Consider the following 8,703-nt stretch of genomic DNA (forward strand, 5'->3'; position numbering starts at 1 on the left):
TAGCTCCGTATCGTATGGCACCAACGAATTAAAGGAGTTGAAAGCTCGATTGCAAGAATTGGTGGATGAGGTTTTGCTCGCCTGAGTTTTTCGCCTTGGGGTGCGCCGGTGTTGTTTGTGAAAAGAAGGATGGAACCATGAGGTCGTGCATCGACTATCGTCGACTTAATAAGCGATGATAAAGAACAAATATCCGTTACACGTATCGACGATTTGTTCGATCAACTGAAGAACCTCGGTGTTCTCGAAAATAGATTTAAGATCGGGCTATTATCAATTGCGAATTCGAGATTGAGACGTACCCAAGACCGCCTTGAGCGAGATATGGTCACTACGAGTTCCTAGTGATGCCGTTTGGGCTTACTAATGCCCTGCGGTATTTATGGATTTGATGAATCGGATCTTGGACCATATTTGGATCGGTTCGTAGTCGTATTCATTGATGACATCTTGGTCTATTCAAGAAATGAGACCGAACATGCGAACACCGAGGTTAGTGCTGCAAATTTTACGGGATAAGCAGTTATATGCTAAGTTCAGCAAGTGTGAGTTCTGGATAAGAGAGGTTAGCTTCTTGGGGCATGTGGTATCTGCATCGGGTATTCGAGTCGACCCGAACAAAATTTCAGCCATACTTAATTGGAAGCCTCCGAGAAATATTACTGAGGTTCGGAGCTTTTGGGGGTTGCCCGGTTATTACCGACGATTTGTAAAAGGTTTCTCAACGATAGCCACGCCAATGACGAAGCTACTCCAAAAGGATGTTAAGTTCGAATGGACGGAGAAATGTCAGAAAGGTTTCGATCAACTGAAAACTTATTTGACTGAAGCCCCAATTCTAGTGCAACCCGAATCGGGCAAAGAGTTTGTCATTTATAGTGACGCATCCCTACTTGGGTTGGGTTGCGTATTGATGCAAGAAGGGCGAGTTGTGGCCTATGCGTCGAGACAATTAAAGCCACATAAGAAAAATTATCCGACCCATGATCTCGAATTGGTCGCCATCGATTCGCCTTAAAGATATGGCGACATTACTTATTTGGTGAGAAGTGCCATGTGTATTCGGATCACAAAAGTCTCAAATATTTGATGACCCAAAGAGACTTAAATCTGCGACAAAGACGTTGGCTCGAGTTGTTAAAGGATTATGAGCTGGTCATTGACTATCACCCGGGAAAGGCGAATGTGGTTGCGGATGCCTTGAGTCGTAAATCATTATTTGCTTTACGAGCGATGAATGTGCACATGTCCGTTCGATCCGACAACGTGTTAGTAGCTGAATTGAAAGCCAAACCATTCTTGATGCATCAAATTTGTGAAGCTCGGAAGGTCGACGATGAGTTGGTTGCAAAACGGGCGAGTGTGTTTGAACAAGGAATCGAGTTTCAGATCGATGATGACGATTGTTTGAGGTTCAGAGTCGTCTGTGTGTTCCAAAGAATTCGGAACTTATTTCGATAATACTGAACGAAGCCCATTGTAGCCGAATGGCGATCCACCCGGGGAGTACGAAGATGTACAACGATTTGAAACGTCGGTTTTGGTGGCATGGTATGAAACGAGACATCTCCGACTTTGTTTCGAGGTGTTTAATATGTCAACAAGTGAAAGCGAAACATCAAGTGCCTTCAGGATTACTTCAGCCGATCACGATACCCGAGTGGAAATGGGATCGAGTCACAATGGACTTCGTATCCGGACTGCCATTGTCGGTGAGTAAGAAGGATGCGATTTGGGTCGTTGTAGATAGATTGACTAAGTCGGCTCACTTTGTCCCGTCGTCACGGACTTTTCAATGGACAAACTAGCCGAATCAGACGCTTTCGAGTTGTGAGATTGCACGGGTGCCTATTTCCATCGTGTCGGATAGAGATCGAGATTTACCTCGCGATTTTGGAAAAAGTTGCAAGAAGCTTTGGGTACCAAGTTGCATTTCAAAGACCGCCTTTCACCCCCAAACCGATGGTCAATCCGAGCGGATAATTCGGATACTTGAGGATATGTTGAGATGTTGCATCCTCGAGTTCGATGGTTCATGGGAGCGGTATTTGCCGTTGATTGAATTCGCTTACAACAACAACTTTCAATCAAGTATTAAGATGGCACCCTACGAGGCTTTGTACGATCGTAAATGCCGTACACCATTGTTTTGGTGAGCTCGGTGAAAGCAAAATATTCGGGTGGATTTGATTAGAGATGCTGAATGAAAAGTGAAAGTAATCCGTGAAAGTCGAAGATAGCCTCCGATCGTCGTAAGTCGTCGCGGATCTAAAGCGTAAAGACATCAAGCATCGTGGGAGATAAAGTGTTTCTCAAGGTTTCACCTTGGAAAAAGATACTCGATTCGGTAGTAAGGGCAAGTTGAGCCCGAGGTTCATTGGGCCATATGAGATATCCGAGCGAGTCGGTCCAAGGGCATATCGTCGATTTTGCCCCGAACTCGAAAAGATTCACGATGTCTTTCATGTTTCGATGCTTGACGCTATAGATCGATCCATCGCACGTGATTAGTCCATCAGAGGTTGACATTCAAGCCGATATGAGTTATGAAGAAGAACCGATTCGTATCCTAGCTCGTGAAGTGAAGGAGTTGCAAAACAAAAGGGTTTCGTTAGTAAAAGTGTTATGGCTCAAACACGGGATAGAAGAAGCTACTTGGGAACCCGAGAACTCTATGAAAGAACGATACCCAAACCTATTTACCGGTAAGATTTTCGGGGACGAAAATCTCTTAAGTGGGGAGAGTTGTGACACCCTAATGTGACCCTAGTCGGAGAGTGGTTTCGGGACCACAAAACCGAGTCACAAGAATAATTAGGTGTTATATTCTCGCTTATTGTATGTGGAATTTGTATGCGTAAATATTTCGTGTCTTGATTTTTATTAATTAGGTGCTAATTTATAAGAAAGGACCCATGTGTTAGGACTTGAAAATGTGATAGGTGAATTTTAAGTGGCCTAATAATGCATGAAGTGAAATAAATGGAGTTGCATGTCAATTATCCCATTTCCTAAGGTTAGTGGTAGGCCATGACAAATTATGGGCAAAGGAACATGTTTCCAACATGTTTTGCTAATGGTTGATGTTAGAATGGTTATTATATTGGTGTTAGTAGGAAGAAAAGAAAAAAAAATGGGTATGTGTGGTTGCCCCCTCCCCATTGCCGTGTATTGAGCAAAGAAAAAAAAAGTTTGGTTCATCTTCCTCCTAGCTTAGCCGATCCTTCAAGAAGAAAAGGGAAGAGTTAGCATTCGGTCACTTGAGCTTGAACTAAGGTATGGAATCCATGTTAGTCTTTGAAATCTTTGCATATATGAAGCTAGTTACTAAGTCCTTTACTTGCCCATGTCAAAAATTTTGAAGGTGGTAGTAATACAAGTGTTCGGCCATGGAAGATGTTTAGGGGAAATGGTTGTTGCCTTTGTGATTTAAGGAATAATTTGAATTGGGTGAAAGAAACAAGTCTTTGTTCTTGATTCTTCTTGGCCAATTCTAAGGGAGAAAAAGAGAGCAACCATTTGGTTTCTAAGCCATAAATAAGGTGAGAAATTCATATGAATCCTTGAAATTTTAGATGAAATTGAGCTAGTTACCAAGTATTTTTTAGGTGACCCATGTTAGAAATTGTGATTTTGGGGTGACTAGAACTTTCGGCCATAATGGTTATTGAGGATTAAGGTTATGTTTCATGCTAAACTTGATGAATCTTGGTGTATGGGTGCTTGAACTAAACGAATGATCAAGTAGATGCATAAATACAAAGTAAGAAGAATCGGCTATTATGTGTAATACTATTGCGAATATGAAAATGTTATACTTGAATAATGTATATGGTTGGAGTTGATAATATGAAAGGAAGGCTTAGATGTGTTTGTTTAAAGAAGGAATTGTTGAAGAATGTATGTGAACTTGGCCAACGATTCGCTTAGTACATATATGATGTGAAAGTCTTGGAATTTATTTTGATTTTGTGTATTATGACCATGTATAATCGGCCACATGAGTAATTTGAGCACTTGATGTTATATTAAAATTCTTGAGCTTAAATATATGGATGTATGTATATGTGGTCATATAATGGCGTTTTGGTTTAAAGGTTGAATGATAAATTATAATAAAGCGAGATGATATGAGATGCGAATGTGATTGACAAGTAAACATTATTGATAAAAATATTGAATACTTCTACTTGTATTCGTTAAGATCAAGAGCAAAGGGGAGCTAAATCCGATAAAGGGAAGGAAAAAGTGGTCGAATAGCCGTTGAAGCCGTCCGACGACATCCGAGGTAAGTCCTCAAGAAATGACCCTACTCGAATTATGTGAAAATGAAATATGGATGTGTAATGATTATTGATGTATATGTGTGCATGAGCAATTGAATGATATCCTGCTAAGTCCCAAGACATTTATGCTAGTAATTATATCCGGGTTAAGATCCAAAGGCAATTGTGCTAGTGACTACATCCGGCTAAGACCAAGGCATTCGTGCAAGTTGTTAAATCCGGATAATACCCAAGGCATTTGTGCAAGTCGTTCTATCCGGGCTAAGACCAAGGCATTCGTGCATGTGGTTATATCCGGTTGTATTCAAGAAGCTTGGGCTGGAGGTGGCGTTGGTTGCTGTAATAAATTTAATTAGTACGCTTGAAAAGCCCAAAGAATAAGGTATGTTTATATGTGCATTGGAAAAGTCGATATGTTTGAGTAACATTCGCTCAATCGACTAACGAGTTTTCAGCTATTGAATTGGTTGATATCTTGTGAAAGTGTATAATGATGAAGTGTGAAGTAAGTATGATTATGTGAATGTGTATTAATGAAATGATTCATTTGGCTATGTGAATGTAATGCTTTAGTTAAAGCTGATTTTATTGCTTGAGACTTACTAAGCATAAAAAATGCTTACCCGTTGCTTTGGCTCTCTGTTTTATAGATTTTGCTCGTTAGCGATCGGATTCGGGATCATTAAAGTCGAAGTCATCTACACTATCAAAGCCTCCATTTTGGTATAATTTTGGTTGAACTTTGAAATGGCATGTTTAGGACTACCCTATTGTTGAAGGTCATGTACCTTTCGGTTTTGTGTAAGCTTGGATAGCCATGCGAAAATGGCTTATATACGTTTTTAGTATGATTCTATAATCGTTTGTATGATGATCATTATGGGGTATGGAATTGTTTGAAAAGATTAGCCATTGGAATGGTTAATCGTGATCACACTTTGTGCTATGTATGCAAAAAGGGCCAATTGAATCGTGGAAATCATGAAATAGGTAATGGTTACCTTGAAAACAGATGCTGGCAGCAGCAGTGGTGTGGTTTTGAAAAATCACCAAAATTTTTAGGAATGGTATTAAATAGTGAATAAGTTATGTAAATGAACCTTGATGAGTCTACTTTCATATGGAAGAAACAAAACGGTCATAGGAGTTACATGTTAAGAGATATTAAAGCTATTGTGAGACAGGGCCAGAACGGTTTTTGGGTCCCCTGTCGCGACTTTAAAAATTTACTATAAATTATCCAGAAAGAATTAGAAGTCATTCCTTATATATGCAGATTCCATTTTGAGTCTAGTTTCATTAGAAACAAACGGCACTAGTATTAAATCCCTGTACAGGGAGATATTCAAGTTGTAACGCGTGAAGGTCAGAGCAGTCGATCCCTGTAACATGGGTGACTTTTACTAATAAACTGTACCAATTGGCCCGACCAAAAATTCTAAAAATAAATCCATGGATGGATATATGAGTCTAAATTCAGGGAAAATTTACGGAATCAGTTTCCGAGTTTTGAAACTCGAGATATGATTTTTAAGGCGACAGTGACGCAGATTTCCAGCCTGTCTGGAAATGTCAAATTGGTGGGTGCAATATGTGGATTTGGCTTGTTAACCCCTCGTGTCCGACACCGGCGATGGTCTCGGGTTCGGGGTGTTACAGTCATGGTTGTGTTTTAAAGTCAGTGTTGCACACGGGCCAAGACCACAAGCATGGCCCAAGCTACATGGCGTGTGTGCCCACACGATTTATATCCACACGAGCATGTGGAGCCTTAATCATGAAATTTTTCAAGTTTTTCTTAAGTTTTCAGTTTAGTCCCGAACCGCCTTTAATGCATGTTTTGGGCCTCGTGTGTAACATCCTGATTTTCGGGTTTTTTGCGATTCTTGATATTTTAAGTAAGTTTCTAAAATTTGGTATGTGATTATGGACTTCATAATTTGGGTATGTAAATGGGCTTATGGAAGGCCCATGAGTTGGCCAAAACCCGGTAGAATTTTTAAATTTTGGACTTAGGAGTTAGGGGTCCTAGCTAGGTGACCTTATGTAAAGTTGTCGGAGAAATGTAACACAAAAAGAGCTATAGTAAAGTGGCAAGGGTGACGCCACTAATTTCCTAAAAAGGTGGCGTGTGGAGCATAAGGCAAGACCTGGGATCGATCCCCTGTGTTGGCAAATAAGAGTATTTATTTTTATGTGCAGGAAGGGTAAGTGTTGGAACCTAAGTGGATTCTGTAAGAGGAGAGTTGGATCAAGTCAAATGCATAGATTAAGGAGGGATAAGGGGAGAGATTTTAGGGATTTGATATGGAGATAGAGTTGGCCGAATAAGGGAGATTGGAGAGGGGATTTTCGACAGAGGGGTTTTAGTTAGGGATTTTCGGCACTTAGGTATTGGTGTGCCGTTTTCTCCCTTGAGGTTAGTCTTCTTCTCTCTTTTTCTTTTTGCAGCCGAACCTACCATCTCTTCTTCCATCTTTTCTTTCTTCTCTTTCTTTCAAACCAGCCCATTATTTCCCTTCATTCACCCATTATTTCTTTCCTTTATCTCTACTTCTACCGAAATACCGCAAAAGCCGAAATCAGTGAAGCTAGGGGTGCCGATTCTTTGTGACCAGCAACCTTTTTTTTTCCTTTTCAATTATTGGCGTTCAATTCCTTTACCTTCTAGGCGTACGGATTCAAGAGAAGAAAGACTGTGGTAAGTGCTCGAACTCAAAACGATTCCTAGAGTAACTTTTGGCCAAAAGTCGAAACCCCTCTAGTTTAGAGAGGTGGCCGAATATGGGTATAGGCCTTATGGGGTCTTCTTTTAATATTTTTTTGGTTTATTTAGTGGAGGAGCAGCAAGGTGTAGTGTCGACTTGAATCAGCTTGGATCTTCGGAGTGGCTAGATCTAGTCAATCAATATCGGCAAGGTAAGGTTCTTAAGGCCGTTATGGATGGTGGCCGAATGTGTAAGTATTAGTATTAGATGATTTTTGGTTTGGTTCAATTATGGGAAGCTGATTATTAACGATGGATTATAGGAGAAATCTTGTAGGAGATCTCGTCGAGGAATATCACCAAACAAGTGTGTAACGAACCCTTTTTCATAGCTTAAAGCGATAAATGCCGAAAAGTCAAAATGCCGAAATTCTGGCATTTCGAGGACTGGTGAGCAAGCGAACGCTCACTAGTTAGTTAGAATCGATGAGATGATGATCGGGAACAATGGAAACGGTAAGAATGTGATTTTTGGCGTTCTCGGTAAGTTGGGCCTCGAGGGGCCGAAGTGGGGCCCATTGGGCTTTCGGGCCCATTGGGCTTTCGGGCCCATTTGGGTAAAATTGGTAGAAAAGGAGAACCTGTTAAATTGCGCATCGTGACTAATAAAACCGTTATGAAATATAGGCTAAATGGGCCTAGATGACGAAATTGGCTAAGTAGGGCCCATGGAGGTTTTTAGGCCCAATAACTCAATTTCGCTAAAAATGGGCCAGACTCACTGTTTGCACACATGAATTGTTAGTAACCGTTAATGAACATGGAAACCCTAATTTTTGGGTAAAATTACAAGATTACCCTTATAACATGAAAATGACCGTTTTGCCCTTAGGTAAAAATGACCATTATACCCCTAGGGTTTATGTATGAATTTAATACATGGGATTTTGATAAACATGGTATGTATGATATGCACATGACATGTATGATATGCACATGATATGTATGATATGCACATGATGTAATCACAAATGCATTGGGTTGGGTTTTTATATGAATGGAGGAAGTGTAAAAGGGCTTATGCCCTGATTATGAAAGGGCTTATGCCCTGATTATTAAAGGGCTTATGCCCCGCTTATTAAAGGGCTTATGCCCTGATTATTATGAGGCTTTTGCCCTGATTATTAAAAGAGGCTAGGCCTCAGGTTATATGATAAAGTAGCTATCTTGCCAAAGGAGAGTTATGGCGGGGTGGGTTGAGTTAATCCCACATGGTGTGTTGGTTGGTACGGGTGGAGAGTAGCGGATGGTGGGTTGAGTAGTCTCTCCAAATGAGCTTGCATTCTTTCATTGACATTATATGTGATATTGAAATGGGCCTATGGGCCATACCGTTTACAATAAAGGCTTCGGCCCATAATATGAAATATGAAAAGGCTTCGGCCCAATGTTATGAAATATGAAATATGAAAAGGGCTATGGCCCAGTACATGTTGAGATTGGATTTGGGCTTAGGCCCAACAGGCTGTTATTGTTTTGGGCTCTGAAAGGGGCTTGCTGCACACTGAGTTTCCAAACTCACCCCCCTTTCCTTAACCTTGCAGGTGAGCCTTGATGTGGGGACTTGGGCCGGAGGGGATTCAGAATAGCCATGGTGATCGCCTTTGGACTTTTAAATAAGCGTTGGTTTTCATTAAATTTCCTTTAATT

General features: G+C 40.7%; 1 long non-coding RNA gene across 1 annotated transcript; it reads left to right on the plus strand.

The window, feature by feature from the left end:
• Positions 1 to 4,208: 4,208 nt before the first annotated feature.
• On the plus strand, positions 4,209 to 5,273 carry LOC128295240 (uncharacterized). The gene is made up of 2 exons (XR_008285583.1): positions 4,209 to 4,288; positions 4,937 to 5,273. It is a non-coding gene; the product is annotated as an uncharacterized LOC128295240 (long non-coding RNA).
• Positions 5,274 to 8,703: the final 3,430 nt, after the last annotated feature.

Source organism: Gossypium arboreum, chromosome 7, assembly GCF_025698485.1.
Source record: "Gossypium arboreum isolate Shixiya-1 chromosome 7, ASM2569848v2, whole genome shotgun sequence".
NCBI lineage: Eukaryota > Viridiplantae > Streptophyta > Magnoliopsida > Malvales > Malvaceae > Gossypium > Gossypium arboreum.